Source organism: Rhinolophus ferrumequinum, chromosome 22, assembly GCF_004115265.2.
Source record: "Rhinolophus ferrumequinum isolate MPI-CBG mRhiFer1 chromosome 22, mRhiFer1_v1.p, whole genome shotgun sequence".
Classification (NCBI taxonomy): Eukaryota; Metazoa; Chordata; class Mammalia; order Chiroptera; family Rhinolophidae; genus Rhinolophus; species Rhinolophus ferrumequinum.
In genome coordinates this window covers 22,184,729-22,208,144 of record NC_046305.1, presented here as the reverse complement: position 1 = coordinate 22,208,144, position 23,416 = coordinate 22,184,729, and positions in this window count along the sequence as shown.

The window sequence follows — 23,416 nt, the reverse complement described above, 5'->3', positions numbered from 1 at the left end:
TGTGAAATGTATGCAAGAAACATAGACTTGACTGTCCTACCATAGATCCCAGAGAGAATAGTCTGAATACATTTGTTCGGTTTTTTTTTTACTATTTATTGTATATGTAAATCTACAATTATGTATTTACTTTATTGTTTAGTAAGGTTTTGTTTTATTTTGTCCTTTTCAAAGCAATGATCTCAAAAAGTGCACATTAATGAAATATTAAATACTGATTTTCCATTTCTTAAGAAACTTGGTGATACAGATGTAAATTGTACACATTTTCTGGCATACATCTGCCATCTGCCTGACATTACCAGGGGATCAAAATAGTCTGAAGAAGCTTCAGCATCTACTTCAAAAATTAGTAATTATGTTAAGACTATTCCTAAAAATGTCAATTTAGCAAGGACAGCTGCAGAAGGTTCATTGACAACACTGGAAAGCATGACTTTTTATTTGGATCAAATGAGTATTTTCCTAAATTAATTTCACTCTTGATTCCAAGTTTTTCCTGTGTATGTGTAAAACTAAAATGATAGCTACTAAAATTATTAACTCCATTAGCTAGAGAACTTCACTCAGATGATGTCAGTTTTACATTAGTGTCATGAGACTCTTCAAACAGAAAATCAGTTAATTCTAATAATGTATTTTATTTAAATCCAATTCATGAAATCAAAGTAAAACTTTTAGAAGTTCATTCTGTCTTGGTAAAATATTTAACATCATTGTAAATACTATTATAAATCTAGATAAAAAAATTCACCTTTGAAGATAAAGTTACTTGTTATATTTACAGAGATAATATGATACAAATTTTGGTAGAGCTCACTAGTGTGCTAAAAACAATGTTCCAATTAAATTAAGAAAGCTGTGGAGCAGAACTCTAGTTGGAATTGATTGTAGTGCACATATTATTCATGAGTGTGTCCAAACAAGCTTTGATAGTCTACCTGTCAAAATAGAAGCTGTATTTAAAGCCAGCTAAATTTTAAAATTTTGTCACAAAATTCATGTTGAATCTATTTTTAAAAAATGTTTCATTATGGCAGTGCATGCTTTTTCTCCTTGCTGTCAGTCACCAGCAGATTTTTAAAATGTTTTAATTTTTTAAAGAACTACTTTGTAGATCAATCTAAGTATTCAACAATGGTATTCAACCCTATTGTAAATCAGTCCTTGAAACTGAGGTTGCATTTTATTTGAAAAAAAGTTGCAAATCTGTAATCAAATATTCAACCAATGGAACACCAAACAACAGCTTTTGAAAGGTATAGCAAATTGCAATTACTGAAAGAAAATATTGAAACTCTGCAGAAAGCTGATGAAATGTAATTCTATAAAAGCAAAGGAAAAAATGAATAAACTAAATGATAATAGCTGAAAAGGATAACATACCGTGTTTCCCCGAATATAAGACCGGGTCTTATATTAATTTTTGCTCCAAAAGACACATTAGGGCATATTTTCAGGGGATGTCTTATTTTTACATGTACAACAATCTACATTTATTCAAATACAGTCATGTCATCTTCTGGAACATCGTCATAACGTACTAAATGCGTGCGTCTGGCTGACGATCTTAACTGGGGCTTATTTTCGGGGTAGGTCTTATTTTCTGGGAAACACGGTATTTAACCTTGACATTCCTTATACTATGGAATACATCTGGGGGAAATCTTTCAATGGTGCACCCTTCTTATTTATTTATTGAATAAACTTATATTCTGTACTGGAATGGAGCTATATTGAGATAGACTTCAAATGGTGCAGGAAATTTATTGATAAGCTTTGTTTTGTAAAATTATTTTTTGAGGAAATGGAGGCAAAAAGATTGTACATGTAAAAACAGGTAAGATGGCAGGTATGGGATTGGCCCAAGTGAGGAGAAAATCTTGATTGAGAGCTTAGAAATGATATTAAAAAGATACATTTAAAATTCCTATTAAATTCAGAAATAACAGCTTTTTAAACATGTTTATAAAATTTAACGGTGAGTGTAAAATAATGTATTTAACGTTTTCCACTCCTTTTATTTGGTATCTTAAACAATGAGCTTTTTTTTTGTTACCATACTGTTTTTAGATTTTTCTCTTCATTATAGTGTATTTATCTGTCAATTTTTAAGAGGACTGCCCTATCTGCAAACATGTAAATTTCTGAATCTGGATTTGATTGCATGTTAATAAACCACCAGAAAAGATGAGCATTTTCAAGAGTTATTAGAGGGTCCAAAAGTTGATTCCTCTATTTTCTGAATAAAGTTGAATATTGTCTTCTCTGACACATTGTGGAGACAGGAGGAGCAACCTGTGGATGTCAAAGCTTTAAGTCCTTTGGAAAACAATTGTCTTTCCATAGCTATCAATCTTGTCTACAAGGCAGTCTCTTGGTAAGCAAAAAAAAATAATATTAAGAGCCTACTGTGCAGCAAATGATTTGCATGCTTAATTTTACTAATTCCTATTAAAAATACTCATTTCAAAGATAAGGAAATTTCACCTTAGAGAGTCTGAGAGCTAGCCTAAACTCTCACATATAGGAAGTGATGGAGTCAAGAGGCAAAAACAAATGTACGTGACCCCAGGACACATCCTCTTTATCTTATTGCACAGCCTCCTGCTTGGTACCTTTCGTGTCTTTCCATCATTCAGATTTCAACTGAAGTGATAGTGGGGTGCAGTGGGGAGGGGGAAGGAGCCTTCACATCCGACAGGCTTCGGGAGATTCAGCTGCCCACATGCACTAGACTGGACGCTCAGGGTGAGGCCATCTCTGTATGCTTCACCACTGTATACCAAGTGCTTCATTCTATGTGTATGATATAAAGAAGCGAAGGATATTTAGAGGGACTCAGTAATTTTTGTTCAATTCATTGGTAAAGTTTTAGAGAGGGGAATGGAAAGAGTGAAACTGGATATTTTGACCTTGTTGACTACTAGTCAAAACTGTTTTTAATAAACAGTTTCCACTGTTTTTTTTAAATCATTCATATCTATCCACTCAATAAATATTTATTTTGCTGAGTTCTAGGCATTAGGGATGTAGCAGTGAACATGTTCCTGTCCTGATGGAGCTGATATTAGGTAATTCAGAAATTTCACAATTAATTTTGAATCCTCACAGCCACCCTGTGACATGGGTGAAGTAGGTGTTATTTGTAACCTGCTGGCTGTCTAAAATATTGAAAAAAATGTCTAATCTGTGCAGTTTCATTCAGCAAATTACCTCAACAGAAATAATATACCCATCTGAACATGTATTTTTAAATTCCAGATTCTCTTCTATCCTCAACATAATGTGATAATTTAGTATTATTTTATTCATCAATTTTCCTAACAGTAAAACACACACACACACACCATCCTACCCTATCCCTTTCCTCACCCTCCACCAGTGCTTGTGAAGAACTATCACTGTCAAATATATTATGTGCTTATCATGTGGTAGATAACTGGGCCTTATTTTATATTATTTCTGATCTTTCCAATAACCTCAGGAAGTAGATATTGCTATCTTTGGTTTACAGAAGAGAAAATTGTGATTCCAGAGATGATTTTACCCAAGGTCATAGGGCTAGTTAGTAGCTATATTCAGGTACAAATGCATACCTGTCTTGGTCCTGTCTGTGTTTCTCTGTATCATGACTCTAGCAGAGTTTCCTTGACTCATTTCTCGTCTGCTTTTAACTCATTCTCCACAGCTCACCAAAGTTATAGTTGTAAAACACAGGTTTGATTATGTAGCTACTCTTACAATGTATTAATGGATCACCTGGACTTTTAGGATAGAATGTGCAAACCCCAGTATGGAATACAGGGTCCTTCCTGACTGTCCCCAGACTCCTTTGCCGAACTCTTCCAGGTTGCCATTCCCCACCAAGGATTTATTTCCACAACACAGCAGACTTTAGAATGGCTTTTTATGCACGTACTTCTTCTCTGCTTTATTCTTTTTCTCTCTCTAGCAAAACATCACTCTTCCTTTCATAACTACCTCAATGGGTTCCTCTTTTGGGAGGCATTCTTCTCTAAAGAGTTATTCCCCCACTTCCAGGATCCATGGTGCCATGCATTAATCATAGAGTCACTTGTCACGTGGGTTTGTGTACTTTTTATCACCTTTTTTGACTTGTCTTCCCTCTCACTTGCCCTCAACTATACTATGGGCTCCTTGAGGGCAGGCCACGTGCTTCCACAGCTGTCTCCCTGGAGCATTAGCACTGGGCCTATTACACGGTAGGGTTGAAAAATTCTAAATGAACAATAAATGACTCCCTCTCTTTCATGCTCTTTCCCTCATGAACTCAAATCCAACAAGACATGAAGATAACCCCAGTGGAAGCATGGCTACAGGGCTCTCTGCACCTAAGCTCCAAGGTGGCTGCCACAGCCAACCCCTGTGATGTTACCCAGTAGAAATGTAATTTTTAGATTGTCTTGATGTGACTTGATCATGCAATAATTGGTGAACTGATTGTATAATGTAAAACAGTCTGGCTATGAATAGGCCACTGCAAGATGAAACAAAAATGAGAGCATGTATGCATAATCGGTGTGCAAACGCAGGCAGGGTATCAAGCAGTCTTTTTATTCTTAAAGAGCTGAAATGAGAAGAGATCCCCCCCAAAGCAATCTCTCTCTCTCCCTCTTTCTCTCTTTTCTCGCTAATAAGCTTTGAGCAATTTGAAGGAAAGGTGTGATATTGCTCTCACAGATAAATAATAACCAAAAACACATAATGGTGATGTGATTATACCTCACTGACTAAAGGGAATTAAAGGTGGATTCTTTTTTATTAGTTTACTGATCCTGGGCACCCGACTCTTCATAACTGCTCAATATATCATGCTAGTTAATCATTCTTGTTATTATCTTTAATGTCTTATTAGAGGGCTTCATTCATCTGGTTTTTATCGGTTTTATTGGAAGCAGTTTTAATCTCATTTCAGTAGCACTGATAAGCCTGTTAGTTTGCACAAATTGGTTTTGGTGACAATGTGTAGATAGCAATAATGTGCAACTTCCAAATGGAATAGAGAAGTCTATACCATAGAGAGGTCCAAAAAGGCAGGTGGAAAGAGCCAAGGAACTGAGAATAGGTGGAGACAGTGGTCTCAGTTTCTTAAAGGAAAATGGAGAAGGTAGGAAGCAGGGTGGGGAAAAGAGTGAAAATGAACCAGGAAACGCAGATAAGTTATTAGAAGCCCCCCACCCCGCACCCACACAGACCCACAACTGAGGGATGCTAGCTCAGCGGCGGTGGCTGTGTCAGACCACTAGGTGGCCGAATTGAGCAACAGCATCCCATTGCGATGGTGAGAACGCCGGGAGGGTTAGCAGGAGACGATTCCTATCCTGTGCTTTGCCCCTGAAGCTGGAGTGCTGATGCTCAGAGTTGACTCTGAGCCTGTTCCCAATACAACCAGAAACCTTCCCTCCAGACCGGCTCGGGGTTTCCCTCCTGCACTAGGGTACTGAATATCAGGGTGTCTTTGTGCGATCTCTCCAGCTTAACGGAGCAGCATTGATCACTCCCACCTGGTCTTAGGTTGGCCTGATTCTCCGCTTCTGAGAATAAAGGAGACAATAAAACCAACAGGCTCACTGACTCAAAGTTGCATTAAGTATAAACGGTAAATACAGATCGTACAGATCGCAAGTCATCTTCTGGGGCAGGGGTGGGGGTAAAAAATCAATAGCCTGCTGATTTGAGCAGCAAAGCTGGAACTGGATATCTGATTTAAGAAGGCAGCCACTTGTATTGTCTGACTCCTGCATTCCTTGGGAGCCTGGTACAAATGCCAAGAGATGATGTTTGTCTGTTATAATACAACCATGGCCCCTTTCTTGAGAGTGTTGGTGTCTGGAAGGATTTAAAACCAAAGTCACTCTCCAAATGGACTAAACTCTATCCGATTTATACTTCATAAATAAATAAATAAATAAATAACTACTGTCATGCAGGGACTCATGCGGGATCTCTAGTTCTGCCCCCCACACAAGAACGCAGGACATGGTGAGGCCAAAAAGGAACACCCACGGAGCCATAGATAGGGGAGTCATACCACTATAGTGTCTCAGGCGGCTGGTTTGGAGACACAGGAAGCAGGAGCCACACTATGTGCAACCAGCCGTCCACTCTCTGCAATCCGCAACCCGCACTCCGCCGCCTGCTGGCTTAGCCACGGCAGTTATATCAGCGGCTAATGGATAGCCGGTAATAGCTGATGGCCAGCTAGTCACAGCCGACGGCCATCTACTACCCGAGCCAGCACCTTTCCATGTGAGGCCGAGAGCCTAGAAACTGCTCTCTGGGGCTCTGTCCCCACACATACATACATACATACATACATACAAAAATACAAAAATACATAAATAGATAAGGAAGCAATTCAAGGGAAATGTGTATCTCACAAAAGACTTCAGAATCACTTGTCTCGGAGGCAAACATTCCAGCCAAATACAGCCAGTCAATGACCCAGTGGTGTTTGGGGTAGGAGGGTGCTAATAATATCCCCAAATCCCAAACTGCCAAAACGCTTTGCAGTTTCATTTTCAGCCCTCTGCTTTTCTAGGAATGTTTGGTTCATGTTTGTCTGATTCATTTCCACAACTCCAAATGTTAATATAAAGTCTTCTTGTAAATTCTGCAACTCTTTTTCTTTTTTTCTTTTTTCTTTTTTTTGTAGAAACCCAGGAGGCGATACCTCTTCCCCCAAACCTAAGCAAAGCATGACCATTCCTCTATTGTAGAGTCTGAAACTCTCCACCAGATGGTTCAGATAGTCTAAGCTAAATTTTCCCAGTCCATCTTCATTCCACGTTTTGATTTTAAAAGCATATCCATCTTGTAACTACTCTGTAGAGCAAAGAGTAGAGGATGAAGTTTAAGGCCTCACTTCTGATTTGAGTCTCTGGGGTAGAAATGGAATCCCCAGACCACAGCACAAAGAAGCTGACTTCCTTCAACTGCCCTGAGCAGACATTCGAGAGAGCTCAGCCCTTCCCTCAAAGTATGTTGCCAGGGGGCAGTCACTCAAGCAATAACATTAAAAACTCAGAAACCATTTCTATCCAACTTTGTTGTTTCTTCATATGGAAATGGTAGCACAGGGCAACTGGGTGGGTACTTGCCTGTGACCCTGTGAGTAGAATCTCCATAATTACCCGACTCCAGTGAGGACATATTGGTCATGCACATGGTCTCATAAGAGGGGGGCCCTTTGAAGCCAGGTTTGGTCCAGACAATCCAGGATTTAATACCGCCATATGGTAACCATGGAACCTATTGTCAGGGCTGTCTGTTCAGGAAGTTCCTGTGGCGACTGAACTTATACATGCTCTTTGTCCCTCCTCCGAACCACGCCACTAGCTCTTTGGAACAAAATGTACTTCCCACGAGTGAGATCCCCTTAACAGCCAGTACGCACCATCTGTATTTGGATTTGTTGCCTTATAGCTTTGGACATGAATTCAAGGCCTTTCAGTGATCATCCCCTCCCCTCCTGTCCCCCCCACCCCTCCGCCACTCCAATTCCTACCTGTGACATCCAGCTCCTATAGGTCAGGGTATAAATTTTTGATTTATGTTCTGGCTTCTCATACGGCCCCAAAATGCACTGCTAAGTGCCCACATAGCATTGGGAGCCTTGTAAAGAATCTGTGCCAGCAGCTTCAATGTAGAACCAAGCCTGCTTTAGGTGGGCAGAAGGACCCCATACCAGGCTACAGAGGAAGGACCTGTTACTCTACTCATTCATGTCGCTATACTGATCACCAGAAAACTGTATGTGTGAGGACGCATGTGTGTAAAGTGCCAAGTGCATAAAAGTCAGATCTGTCAATAACTTGATCCAAGTTAACAAGGGCTGTTGGAAAACGGGAGCCAGGAAAAGGAGACGTGTGGCAAATGGTCCATCTGGCTAAGCCTAGAATCCAAATATTACAGACCTGATGTCAGGAATGCACATGTAACTGCTGATTGGGGTTCTTACCAAACTTCTTCAAAACTTTTTACTGTGCATTTGAAAGTCTCTTCCTCCTTCGACCCATTGAGATGCCAGGTTTCTCTGATGCTGTAAAGAAGGAGAATAAAAATAAAAGTAAGCTGTGTTTCCCAGACTCCATTAGCCTGTTCTAGGTCAGTCACATGTGCCTCTGTCCCCAAGTGATTACAAACATCTCTGGGAGTCCAGGTGGTGTCTACTGATTCTCTCAAGCCCTCGAGTAATAACTGAGGCCACAGAAGCCTGGACCAAGGTGCAGGTTCTTGGGAAGAGGCCTTCACCTCTGCTGCAAAGCTGACCCCGGTGCTTGAGAATTCCCTGGTATCTCCTGGTGCTGGTGACATCCAGTGAAGCAGATGTTTTTGTTATGCTCTTCTTTCATTGCAGCCCCCTCACCCCAAAATTGGGATTTATTTTAGGGTCTGGGTTCTGAAGGATAAATGTCAGAATTACCCCTTTCCTCCTCTTTGCCGCATTGTCCCTGACTAAGCACATGCCCTTCAACCTTCTTTCTCTGGGACATGCTGTTTCTCAGTATATACCTGGTATCTTAAACAAGTAGATACCAGGGACATAGTGAGGAGTTCTCCCCTAAGTGCTCAGTTTTAGCTAAAACAACATGGGCTCAATCTGGGACCTCCCCCAGCCCCTGATTACATACACAGAGAGACACCCACATCTACACATCTCAGAGCTTGGGGTACTTAGGAGTATTTCTTCCATTTCCATTTGATCACAGCTGTTGAGTCAGATTTACTATTTGGGGAAACATATATAACCCAGTTACAATATAAAGTCATGGTCCATTCTACAAATAGAGCCATATTCAAAGATACTCAATCTCTCTAGTTTTTAAAGAACTTTAATATATAACGGAGTCTCTCTCTATAAAAATGTCAAAGGAACCCCATTTATAGCCTCCAGTAAAAACTTCTTAAAATTATCTTTCCCCATTCCTCTGATTCTCAGTATTGCTCACATACCCCAGCTGATCCAAATGCTTTCTCCAAAGTGTCCTGTGGATATTTGCATGAGTTCTTGGCTTTCCGTCTTCTCCCCCTAGTCTTCCATCTCTATTCTTTCATTCCCGCCATGAGTAAATCTCAGTTCTTTTCTATGCAATCCACCCCTCCCCCTTCTCCTTTCTACCACCATACATTGTTGGAATTTTGCATCACCAAAGTCCAAGAATTGAGCCTCAGAGAGATTTAGTCATTTGCCTCACAAGGTAAAATTCTTCCTGGAGAAGGGGAGATGAGGAGAAGCTGAGCATGCCAGCTGTGTTCCCTAAGTCTTTGGGGCTGTAGGGGGGGAGCTGTGACTCTCACATTAATACTTTTTGTCTCCAATACACGAAGATCAAAGTTGAGTTTTAAAAGGAGTTTTCATCACACACCTCTCCCTCCCTACGGATTCTAAACCAATTGAGAAATAGACACTGTAATTTTAGGGAGATCCAAATATAAATGTATCTGTTGGTGAACCTGAACTGTAGAATCTTAGACGTGCAGCCAGAATCAGGCTTCTTCCTGCTTTCTGTCACACTGCTTTCTAGTCCCTAGAGCTCAGATGAGGCAGCTGGAGTCTGAAGAGCAGACCTCAACCCACCAGCCTCTAGGAGGAGCCTGGTCTGCCACACCCCTTACTGAGCCCAAGGGTACTAAGAGCCCAAGAGTCTACACCTTCTTGCAGGGGAGCCGGGGCACAGGGAAGGGCACGTCTTGGTAGTGAGAAGTCCCAGAAGGGCTTGAGCCATGCATGCCTTCTACCCTTCATCCAGTCTCCCCAATCAGATAAGTCATCCTACTCCCATCATCCAGTGCAAAAAGAAGGGTGCAAAATCCCTTCCCAATACTGAAAAAGCTCCAAAAAAACCCCACTACCTGCCAAACCAATGCATAGATATAGAAATCAAGAGAAAATAATCTGCTACAATTAATAAGTTTCTGCTCACAAAAGGCTCATCCAGACATCGATCTTTTAAATGATTTCATTCTCTTTCCTTATTAAAAATATGTGTGTGCCTTTTTACACAAAGTAGTAAAAAGAAAAATTAGGGGCCGGCCTGGTGTCTCAGGTGGTTGGAACACCATGCTCCTAACACCACGGTCGCTGGTTCAATTCCCACATGGGCCACTGAGCTGCGCCCTCTACAGCTAAGATTGTGAACATCAGCTCTCCCTGGAGCTGGGCTGCAAGAGTTGCTGTGGGCCGCCAGGAGCGGCTGGTGGCCAGCATGAGTGGCCAGCAGCAGCATGAGCGGCCACAGGCTGCTGTGTGCTGCCGTGGGCTACCGTGTGCTGCCATGAGCAGCCAGCAGCCATCGTGAGCAGCTGGCAGCTGGTGAGAGCTGTCGTGAGCTGCTGTGAGTGGCCGACTGATGACTGGCGACCGACTGCCTCAGCCGGGGGAGTGCAATGCTCATAATACCAGCGTGGGCCAGGGAGCTGTGTCCTACACAACTAGACTGAGAAACAACAACTTGAACTGGAGTGGGGGGTAGGCGGAAGAAAGGGGAAAAAAAACGAAAAAAGAAAAAAATAAGAAAGAGTCAGAACACAGTCTTCTAATTCCGACTGGCACCCGCGGTCTGGTCTGCCTCTCACATTGGGGCTTGTCCTCAGAATTCTGTCTCTCACACACATTCAGCTGCCCACCGACTGGGTAACTCCTCCTTCCATGCACTCAGCTTGAACCCCAAGAGCCTGCCTGTGTTCAGAGCCCAAGCTCTCACTTGTAAGGATAAGAGGGCACCTCCTTCATAGCAATTTTATTTTAAAAAAATCTATAATCTGATGTCCTGCAGTGGTAGAGTAGCTGAACAATGGTGAGGAGCTATGACTAGCCCTCAGAGAACTAACTGCCTCTTTTCAAATCTTGGCCCCATCACTCAACAGCTGACTGACGTCTGCAACTTAACCTCTCAATGTCTTCATTTGTAAAATAGGGGATGTTAACAGTGTAAACCTTATAGTGTTGTTTTGGGATTTAAATGAGTTAGTGTATGTAAAACACTTGGAACAGTCTCTGGCACATAGGAAGCTACATGGAGTGTTTGCCATCATTATCATGGTTTACTAAATTCCAGGACAGAAACAAACAGAACATTATAACCTCACCACATTTTATGAACCTTTGTAATAACATGAAAGTGCTTATGCTTAATTGTTAAATTTAAAAGTTCAAATTACAAAGTATGTGTACCATTTGGAACCATGTTTAAAAATCACCAAAAATATATAGAATTACAACAAAATGCTAATTGACTATCTTCGATAGTCAGATTAGGAAAGATTTTAATTTTTCTGTATGTTTCCATGCATGAATTTTCTACAATAGCATGTATTCATTTTAAAGAACAATGTTTATTTTGATTTTTGAGATAATTCTGGTATCTGGGACCAGGCAAAGAATCTCTAACGAAATGTTGCTCTTCCAGTCTGAGTATACCACATGTTATACAGACAATAAATTCTTTTCCTGATGGAAGAAAAACATTCTTTTGTCAGCAATAAATTACTCTATTCCCACCCTACCCCACAAAAGTTACAAATGCTTTCTCCTTGGTAGGTTCTTCTCCTGGGGCTGCATTCCACAACTCTATGGCAGGTATCAAGTTCTGCTATTCCTCTGAGAATCCATCCATCCCCGTGACAGTTGTTGCTTGAAGCGAGAAGCTTTGTCAACTCTACCTGCTCCCCCATGACCTAATCCCACGCACCATATTTACCAAAGTATTAAGTATTTGATGACAGAATATGCTAAAGGCCAAAAATGACAGCTAAGTCCAATCTTCTATTGCAGCTCCAGTCCCCCTCAAGGCAGAAGACTGTTTGGAATAACAAAACCTGAAACATTCTAGCCCCATGTTCAAGCCTCGACCACCAGATCTATGGCTCTCTAGAATATTCCTGGGGTGGAAGCTCCCACCTTGACTGACATCTTTAAGGTTTATTGCCAGGTTCAGAGGGTTACAATTTTTCCCAGTATTTACAAGTTTAGACTGCTGTAAGCCAGAAGAGTTTACCCGCTAAGTATATCACAGGACTCAATCTATGAGCTTCAGCCTCTAACCCAGGGGAAAAGCAAGTACTCCCCAGCAGAACGTTAAGCCCTAGGTCATGGCACTTTCATAAACTCACATATACTCTGGCTCAGAGCCCAACTAGCACCAGGGAAGACAGGTTCAGCTTCAGGCCACTCACACACAAGCTCTACCTTGTCTTGCCTTGTTCTCCCATTTCTTGCTCCTTTGTATTCCCTCTGGACTCATCAAAGTCACAGAATATTATAGCTGGAAAAGAGCTGAGTGTCCCCTAACATCACACAGCTAGTTACAAAGAGTGGTAGTAGCAGTAGTAGTCACAGCAACCAGCACAGACAGCATTCACTATGGGCCAGGCACTAGTGTAAGGTTTTAAATACACTATTAAAGAACAAAATTCACCAAGTACATGTGAAGATCTAATTGGCTTTATTAAATGATCCATGAATCTGGCAGCATCCCATTTAGCAACTACAAGAGCACTCCGAGGAGTTGTGCGAAAATAGGCAGAAAGAGGGGGGAACTAAGAGTGGATAATTTTAGTCAAGGACACTTTCCCTTAGGGGGAACTGAGGGTCTTATCAGGCAGATTACATTACTAGTGTTGATCAGGAAATTCTAGACCAATTGGATTGGATTGGTTTAAAATTTCACGCTTGGGAGAGGCCGTAACTGCAATTAAGTTAGTGATTAAGTGTTTGGTTTGGTGAAGTAGCTTAGCAAAAGTGACTCCATTTCTGGCCAGTTGTTTTTTTCTTTTAACAATAGTAGCTCATTTAATCTGCACCACAACCCTGTAAGGTAGATGCTATTATTAGTCCCATTTCATTGATGAGAAAACTAAGGCCCAGAGTGATTAAGTAACTTTCCCAAGTTCACACAGAGTCAGAAATCAAGCCCATTCAGGTGAGGACAGACCCTTGGTCTCTTGTCTCACCACTGCTCAGGGTTCTTTCCAAATACCAGACTGTTACCCAGAACTCCACAGCAAATGTCAGCAGACATCACCTTCTGAATCTCCTTCCTGAGCCTGCTGGGCAAGACAGAAATGAAACAAAATAATCACAGAAATACAAAAGAAAAAAAAATCCATTTGACTTCATCTCAAAAATATTTTCTGACCACCCGCCCTGTGTGGTAGATGCTGGGGGGAAAGTCAGAAATAAATAAAAACAGGGGTATTGTTTTCATGCAATTTAAAATGCAATAGGGAAAGAAAGAAGAATGACATTAACATTGATAAAAGTCCGGGAAAGTCTTCTTTTTTTTTTTTTTTTTTTGAGGACTGGACACAATACAAACATGAACTGCAATGATGATGAGACAAAGACTTGTGGCTCCCCCCACCAAGCTCTTCTTCACCAACACCAATGGTCAAGGTTAAGGCCCTCAGGTGAGGCCATAATTATCGTATGGGTTGGTAATATCATCAGTGCTTGCAAGAATGTTAAAAGGAAGCTAGTATTAATCCCACTTTAGAGATAAGATTTCTGATCCTGAGGGAGTTTCAGTAGTTTGCCTCTAAAGTCACAACGCTAGTACTGCTAGTACTGTATATTGCAAAGACAAGAATGAAGCTGTCTTTGGCCCCAAAGCAGATTCACTGCCCACTGCACAGTACTCCCTCCACCACTCCTTCCATTCCCTAGACTCATCTCCCAGCAAAGACTTTAGCCATAAGTCCCATTTGCTGAGTGATTGATGAGGATTTCTGAGCAATGCTAGCCTCTCCTGGCCTGGCTGCTTCGCCATTCCAGAACAAACACACGTTTGATCTACGAGGCTACTTTCTTGCCATGAAAGGATGTGTCTCCCAAGTGACCTCTTCCTTGGTAGTTGGAGAGAAAGTGTGATAAAAAGCAAAAGCCGTGTCCTTTGAAGATAATTCATACGTTCGCCAATAGATGCGATAAAGTAGCTAGAAATCCAGTACAGGCTACAAACAACTCCACATTAAAAGCACCTGTGTTTAATAAAACTAATAAATCAAATGCTGTTAGGTGGCACCTCCTGGCTATGTTTTAGACCTAAAATTGGTGCACGTGGATCATATAAGTAGAAAAGGAACTGAGTAAGCAGAGAGAATGCTAATCTCTGATATGCCCCTCCAGTATTTCTAGGATTCTCTCCATGATTTGTTTGCAGAAGTTTATCAAAAGTAGAATCTCGTTCTCAGAAAAGTGCCAGGCTACCAATCTATGCCCATAAATGATGTCATGCAGGGTGTCACGCGGGGTCTCTGGTCCCGCTCCCCACATAAGAACGCAGGCCAAAAAGGAACACCCACGGAGCCATAGATAGGGGAGTCATACCACTATATTCTCGCCGGCGGCTGGGTTGGAGACACAGGAAGCAAGGTCCACACGATCTGCAACCTGCCGCCCGCTTCTCTGCCAACCAACCTCACAAGCTAACTGCAATCCACTCTTGCTAGCTCAGCCACCATCTTCTTGCTAGTCCCCATATGCTGCTGGCGTAGCCACAGCAGTTATATTAGTGGCCAATGGCTCACTGGTTACAGCTGACGGCCAACTAGCCACAGCTGACAGCCATCTAATCACAGTTGATGACCATTTACTACCTGAGTGAGCACCTTTCCACATGGGGCCGAGAGCCTAGAAACTGCACTCCTGGCTCTGTCCCCACAAATGGGGAGTATGTCTTCTCTCTGGGGAGCTATAAGGACAACAAAAAAGCCAAAGAAGGTAAAAGAGAGGTAGGAAAGGGGGGAAATTTTTAAGTATATTGATTTGTTGTACATCTCATATATGCATTTGTGGGGACAGAGTCTCAGAGAACAGTTTCCAGGCTCTCGGCCTCACGTGGAAAGGTGCTGGCTCGGGTAGTAGATGGCCGTCAGCTGTGACTAGTTGGCCATCAGCTGTTACCGGTTAGCCATTAGCCACTGATATAACTGCTGTGGCTACGTTGGTTGGTTGGTTAGTTGGTTGGTTCGTTTGTTGGTTGGTTGGCAGAGAAGCAGATGGCGGACTGAGGATTGTGTCAAGCCTGCTTCCTGTATCTCCGGCCCAGCCGCCAGCGAGACTAGAGTGGTATGAACCCCCCATCCAGGGCTCCGTGGATGTTCCTTTTTGGCCTCACCATGTCCTGCATTCTTTACCCGAAGATAAAGGAAATATTGAAAGGAAGACATTTTGATGACATTCAGGACATCAAGGGTAATATGACAAGAGCTCTGATGGCCATTCCAGAAAAAGAGTTCCAAAATTGCTTTGAAGGGTGGACTAGGTGCTGGCATCGGTGCATAGCTTCCCAAGGGGAGTACATTGAAGGTGACCATAGTGATATTCAGCAATCAGGTATGCAGCACTGTTTCTAGGATGAGTTTGCGAACTTAATTGTCTGACCTCATACGACTAATTAAATCACCAGACTGCATTTATTATTAACCTTGTAGATTAAAGGATGAATTAGCATCAAGCTGGTATAGGAAAGACATTTCTGGATAGGAGACTTTAGCTCAGACCGCACAGAAACGCTACCAAAAGGTTTTCTTCTTACACAACTCCTGGGCATTTGTAGAGCCGAAACAGTCGGAAGTGGCAGACTAACTCAACCATCCTTTTTATTACTGACAATCATTATCCAGGGCCTACTAGTACAGACCACTGTGCTTGGTATCACATGGCAAATATCTATTTGACCCCATCATTTCCCTCAAGGAGCTTACCGTTAAGATGAGCAGACAGGGCTATATTTCAACTCACAAGTTTATTTGACCACAACCCTACAGAGGTATGATAGGTATTAAAAATTATAAAAACTCAGAAGAGGGAAAAATCATTCTGACATAGGAAGAGTGATTTTTTAGGAAATCACTGAAAACGTCCATTGAGAATTCTTTGAGCCTCGGGTATCTGCTCAGTATTTTGTTAGCTGTGAGCAAATGGAGTGCTTGTAGAACATTGTTATACAGCCAATTACATCTCCGTGTTCTAAGAAATTCCCCATCTGCCTCTTGGACATCTGACCCCAGTTTTAGAAACTGGAAATTTCATTGCCTACAAATGCATATTGTTTGGGTATAGCACTGGCTTTTAAACTTGAACTTAGTTGTCAAATGTAATATTGCAGTCCCTCATATTGTGAAGTTGTTTCTACTTTTTAAAGAGTGTTTTTACCTAAGGGCTATTTTTGTCTTCATAGGATTTCTGAGATCAAAAAGAAATTATTAACCTCAATTGACACCTGGAGTAACTGAGGTCCAGAAATGTTGTTCAAGACCACACAAATGTCCTGAGCACAGGCGGGTCTAGGACTCAGGGTCTTCTAACTCCCCATGAGACGAATGTGTCAACTACAGTTACCTATAGTTGGCAGGAGTGTGTGATTAATGGTTGTTGGCCAAGTGTCCACAAGCAAAAGCGTTATAAATGTGCAACATATTAAGCTGATTAGTACAGGGGAAATTCCCTGAAGATGGCATTTCAATTCGAAGCTTTCTTTAGAGGCTCCCCAAACAACAGGTGGCTCCTGTGGTGCAGAAATCATAACCACAGTTTGACCATGCGTCTTTTCCTCAAAACAAAGATCTGAACACAATGAGAAACTGCTTTCCACTCACAGGGAGTTGGGTGGTGGACTGAACATTCACCTTATACCTGCTCCGCTGACAATGAAACCAAGTTTTAACTCCAACTATGGCTGGCTACTCTGGGTAAGGAAGATGACGTGGGAGGAATTGATGCTGACGTCCAGGAGTGCAGGGGGCAGGGAGGCAAGCCATGTTTATTGAATGTCTACGATGTGACGAGCCATTTTGCACATATCCTAGCATTTAATACTCACACAACCTATAAACGAAGGACAGTTGTCCCCTTCCAACATATGAGGAGGGCTTGCAGTGGTGACAAAAGTTGCTCCATGTCGCATGGGTAGTGAATGGCAGGCTCCCCACCGGCACCCGAGTGTGTCTGAGCAAAAGGCCTTGCTTTTTGCATTCTCATCTCTAAGTCAAACCAATTACTGAACTGAGGCTGAGAAAGAATAGACTCAAGTCTTAGAGAGAAATCTACCTACGACACTTCTCACAGGAGAACTGGCTGCTTAATGTATGGTCCGTTGCGAAGTGAAAAATACAGGAACCCTTGTTCAAAAATTATTCAGAATTTTAAGACAGAGACAGTAGAGAATTAAACCAAAGACATGAACCTTCCAAGCGCTGGGCCCTGTGTGACTGCACAGGTTGTATGTCCGTGAAGCTGGCCCTGCTCCACTGATTCCAGGGCATAAACAAAGGTTAGAAGGCAAGAGTGGTGGAGTAGGAAGCAAATCCAGAAATATAGTGTGGTGGTAGGAAAAATGGACCATGTGGTCCTCAGGAGCTTTACATCTCATCATGGGCCTGCTCATCTCTCTCTCTCTCTCTCTCTCTCTCACTCACTCACACACACACACACACACACACACACACAAACACACACACACAAAAGCGCACATACTGCCTGGGGGAACTCACAGATCAAGACTGATAAAATATTACATGGCAAGGCCCTGGGGGCAATTGTAATCCATTTTCTCATCTTAGGAAGATTTGAAATAGCATCCCGGTGACACAGCGAATGAGAGAACATCACCCCTACTGCAGCTGTCACTTGTATCTGCAATCGGGTGAATTATAGAGATTAGCCACATCCAAGAATTACTGCACTTTTTGCATGGTTCTGTGCATGCCCCTTAAGGTGGAATTGCTCAGGTTCACATTCAGACTCCCAAGAAAGCTTAGGAAGTTCCGTGCTGCCACCCAGTGTTCAGAGAAGCAGGCCCAGGAGAAGCTGCTGAAGGCCAGGCAAACATCCCAGGCTCTGGAGCATCTGGAATCATCCTGAAGCTACAGAGGATGCTGCGAAGCTTTCATAGGCCCCAGGCAAGCTTACTTTAGAGGTCATCTCCTATATCACATCAAAGATATTAAAATGTGCCCACCTCCCACACTAAATAAATTGATGTGTAATTATCTAAGACATGAGTTGTTTTTGAGTTGGTTGACATGTTCTGTTTTGTAGATATTTAGTTAATCATTTGGTTTGATTTTGCAATTTTCTTTTTGAATTATGGATCCAGAGTAGGGGCATTTGGGGAGAAAGGGGGGCTCTTAAACATTACCTTAAGTCAGAAATATTTGAAAAGCTCCGAGCCCTGGGTTCAGTGCCTTTAATTTAGTACCTGCTACTGTGGATAGGCACGAAAACAGAGGAATGGCACAGAAGAAGGGAAAACACAAGAAATTTTGGATCTGGTCACCTCTGACAACCTGTGTACTACAAGTTTTAGTCCTTTGGTTATTTCAATGTAAAGTAGCAGCCTTGGTCTGCTGAATTTATCTTGAAGAGTCACCGGTACACCACGGCCAGGACGTACCACACTTTAGTACCAAGGTGTCATTGTTAAAATAACAAAAGCAGAAAAACTCCTGGTCAGGTACACCACCCATTGCAATTCCTTAATAAGGCGCGTGCCTTCCCACGGCAATGGTTTAACAGGCAAGCAGCCAAAGCACAGTTTCATACTCTTGAGTCCCTGAATCCCTCCTGATGATGAAGAGACTTTGGATTATGTGAAATAATAAATGTTAAAGCCCCTCACACAACTCCTGCAACAGAGACACAACGTGCAAATATTAACCCCCTGCTCCTCCCACCTGGAATGTGTCTCGTGTTAACAGGGTCAGCTAACTCCTTGGTGCAGAAGCACAGAGGCAAAACCAGAGCAGGCAGTCTACCCATAATTATGCACTTTCCCCAACCTTACCTAACTATGGTCTAAGAAGGATTGTCCCTAAACAAAAAGTAGTTCCATACCGCATCATACTACGTGTTCGCCTGGCAGGGCCACATTGTGGACAGTGGTGTCACAAATTGTATTAGTTTCCTGCGGCTGCTGTAACAAATTACAACAAACTTCGTGGCTTCAAACAACACACATATATTCACTTACAGTTCTGGAGGTCAGAAGTCTCACCAAGCTGAAATCAGTGTCAGGAGAGCAGCGTTCCTTCTAGAAGCTCTAACGGACCATTTGTTTCCTTGCCTTATCAGCTTCTAGAAGCCTCCTGCATCCCTTGGCTCATGGCCTCTTCCACCATTTTCAGAACCAGCCATACAGCATCTTCAAATCTTTATGACTCTGACCATCCTCATCCCTCTTATAAGAACCATATAGTATTAGACAGGCGCAAAAGTAATTGCGGTTTTTTGCAATTATCTTTTACCTTTTAAACCGCAATTACTTTTGCACCAACCTAATAATTCCATTGGGCCCACTCAGAAAACCCAGAAAAATCTCCCCGTCTCTAGATCCTTAACTTAAAGCACACCTGAAAAGGCCCCTCTGCCATGCAATCTCACACATTTACAGCTTTGGGGAATTAGGATGTGAACATTTTCAGGAAGGGGCCTTTATTTTGCCTACCACATGTGTCTTTTTTTTTTTTTTTTTAACACACAATTCCACGTTCATTATAGAAAAAAATTTTAAAATACAGAAAAGCTTAACATTAGAAAATACAGAACACAACCAACCACTTTTAAAATATCTCCATTTTGTTCTTGAAAACAAAATCAAACCCTGACTAAGTAATCTTTCTTGTAATTTCCTCACTTCACAATATAATATAATCATTCTCCCCCATCAACAGCTGTAGCGCTATATGTCGGCATTTTAACGACTGTTCAATGATGTTGTCCTACGATTTTTGAACACGTAAGCTGTTTCCAGTTTTCTCTACATACCAGTCATGATGTTATAACATTCTTGTCGATGTATATTTGTGTACTTGCCTAATATTTTGTGAGGGTAAGTTTCAGGAATGTAATTGCTGGGCCAGTGGCTGTGGTGCTTTTAAGGCTTGAAACGCATATGGCCAGAGTGTCTTGCAGGAAGCTAGAGGCCATCCACAGACTCCCATGCAAAGCAGACCCCATATGCTCAGAACCCTGGCTGGGATCACACTTTTAACCACTGACCAAGTTGATAGACTGCTTGAATTTCTGTAATTGTTTTAATTCATAGTCCTTCGACAACCACTAAGGTTGACCATTTTCATATATCTATTTTCTACTTACAGTTCTTTTGCTACTTGCTACGTTATGTCCTTTTTCTATATTAAAGTGCTTGTATTTTTCTTAATATTAATCAATCTGTATGTTAACCCTATGTCATATTTGCCACAAATAATTCTCTCAGTTTGGTGCTTTTTTTTTTTAATTGAGTTTTTGTTGTACAGAGGTTTCAAAAAAAAAATTTTTTTTTGTCGTTAAATCTATCCGTCTTTTTATTTATAGTGTCTGCCTTTGGTTTCATGCTCAGTGTCATTGGTATTGTGGTATCACAGGCCGCACCCACCCTAATATTATCGAAGTATTCTTTAGCAGGGTTATTAATCCATCTTGATTGTTTTGCCTAAAATATGGGTTAGTGCCATCTGCTAAAAGGATTCTGTTAAGGCAGCCACTTGAAACACAAAAATGCAGCTCCCTGCGGGGTTGACATTGGCTCTAAATAACGGGCATGTTGTGTGGCTGTGTCTAAAGGCTTGGCAGCAGTGTCTCTAATTGGGGTTATACTGGAGGTCTTAATTCATCGTGATTTTTAAAACAAGTGAATAGCCTTCAGAGAAAGAGGCCCTGCCACCTCTTTCTATTCAGTTGACTTAAATATGACCCAGCTCTTGCTTTCCAGGGGAGAGCAGTTTAATTTAATTTTCCTTGTCATTTACTTCCCTTGCTCTTTGGACCACTGAGGTGTGGGCAGAGATTTTATGAGATGGGGGCCAAGTCTGTGGAGTTCTTGGGTCTGGCTGTGCTGTTCTAGGCTCCAGACAAGGGAAATCGGGCAGTGAAAGGCTTCAGGAAGTAGAAGTTAAAGAAGTTACAGCAAGAGACCCGTGAACTACTGCTTACCTCCCCTGGGGAGCTTGCTGTGGACCCACTCATCCAGTGTTTCCTGCTGAATTGGGGCTGGTGTTTGGTGGAAGCAGGAAACTCAAGCTGTCATGGAGGGACTTCTACTTCCAGACTCTGCTCCGCAAGCCTAAAGATTTAGATGAAAGTACAGTTGACCCTTAAACAACATGGGTTTGAATTGTACAGGTCCACTTATACGCGAACTTTTTTCAATAAATACTGTAAAGGTATTTTCTCTTCCTTATGACTTTCTTAATGACATTTTCTTTTCTCTAGCTTACTTTATTATAAGACTACCATATAAAATACAAAAGACATACAAAATATATTTTAATAACTCTTTACATTATTAGTAGTTAACTCTTTGGGGAATCCAAGGTTATACACAGTTTCGACTGTGCAGGAGTTGGTGCCCACAACCTCCACATTGTTTAAGGGTCAACTGTACTTCTATTTTCCTGAAAATCTGAGGACCAGACCTTTCCATTGAATAGAGGAACTGTATGCTAGGACTGCAAAAGTATGTGGGAGTCGAGAATCCACTGAAGACAAAGTCTATTGTTAACGCTCTCCCTTATTAAAGTAGAAAAGCGGACCACACTTGTTTTTTAATTCATCCACTCAGCAAGCAGTTAGTGAGGGCCAGCTTTCACCCCTTCGTTATGCTGCTGCATGCCTTCCTCTGCACCTACCTAGTGAAACCATAATTACCAAGGCCCAACTCAAAATCTGCCTCTAATTTAAAGCTTTCTTCAACATCTTTCCAATCCTCCTAGCCTTCCTCTTTCTCCCCTCAACGCCATCGACCCAGCAGTGTGGTACAGTGGCTTTGAAACCAAATGGACTTCAGTTTAAACCGATTCTTCCACCTAATCTTTTGGTCCACTGGAACTTTGGAATACTGACTTAACAGTTTTGAGCCTCAGCATCTTCATCTGGAAGATAAAAATATACTAACCATTATAATGGTGTGTGGTGTATTTAAATGAGATCAACCATGAGATAAATAAGCTCAGGTCTCTGGCTTCTAAATCCTTATATCAATTGGTTAAACCTATAGCCCAAGACAATATCACTATCACAGAAGAGATACAGAATGCTTCAGCAGTAGAGAGAAAAATGAGGGCTTGTCAACCTGGAACAGTCAGGAAAGGTAAATGGAAGAGAGGGCATTAAGCCTCTTGAAGAAAGGGTGAAAGGCCACCAGATAACACTGGTGGGAAGAACAGGTGTAACTGAGCAAATCCTGTGAGCAAGAAAGGAAGGAGGAAAAAGTGGGCTGTGTCCAGAGAACAGAAAATAGCAGACTCCACCAGTTATTTTAAAAATAGATTTAAAAATTTTTTTTTTTTAGTTGCAAAGCTTCAGAAGCCGAAGTTTTCTGAGCATGGACAGATACCATTAGAATTATCTTTAGAAAGATCAACTTGGTGATTGTATACAGTACAGTTGAGAAGGGATTCACTGGCCAGTTGGAAAGGTACTGCAATCATCCATATTGAAAAGAACAGCCTTAATTCTGGAGCCAATAAAATTGATCCAGATTGCAATTTGATTGGATATGAGAAAGGGACCGGGTGTATCAAAGTCACTATTCTCAGTGACTTGGAGTATGGTGGGACCATTAGGGAAATGGAAACCCTTTGAGAAACACTTCTTGACATGCTGGGCTGGCAAGCCCAGGAGGAAGAAACAACCAGTTGGAATTAGAAGCAGGAGAATGGAGGTTAATCAAATGATTGGCACCCAAGATAAAGCTTGAGGGTTTATCCACAAAAATGAGATAATGAAAATTGTGTGACTGGATGAGATACCGAAAGATGGACTGTAGGAATAAAAGAGGATCAAGAACAGAACCGTAAGTAATGTCTACAATTAGGGAGTAGAAACAGGAAGTAAAACCAGGATAAAGTAATACCATCACATTCGCAAATGATATTTTCTCTTAATCTGAAATACGCTCTGAAATTCTCTTCATTTAAATTATTATCATTCTTAAAGGTCTAACATAATTTTACAGAAAACAATTATAGCTTGAGTGTATCGAGCACCTACCGGGTGTCAGTCACTATGCTAACCACTTTATAGGGATTATCTCTTTCCCGTAACCATATGATGCAGGTACATTAATTATGCCCATTTCACAGATGAGGAATTAGGATTCAGCGAGGTTGAATGATTTTCCAAGGTTTATTAACAGTTAATAAGCAAACCCAGGTTGTCTGGCTCTAAAAATCAAACTCTGACTTCTTTGTTGTACTGCCTTTAACTAGTCCCCAGAATATTTAGGGTAAGATCCAAACATCTTTATTTTTTGAAGCTCTATGGGGGATCCTGGGAACACCCAATTTGAGAACCCTGTTACACATTGCAGTAGTGAATAGAAAATCTGACCTCAGTATTGACAACACAGGGACTAATTGCTTAACCTTTTGGGTCTTAGGTCCCTTT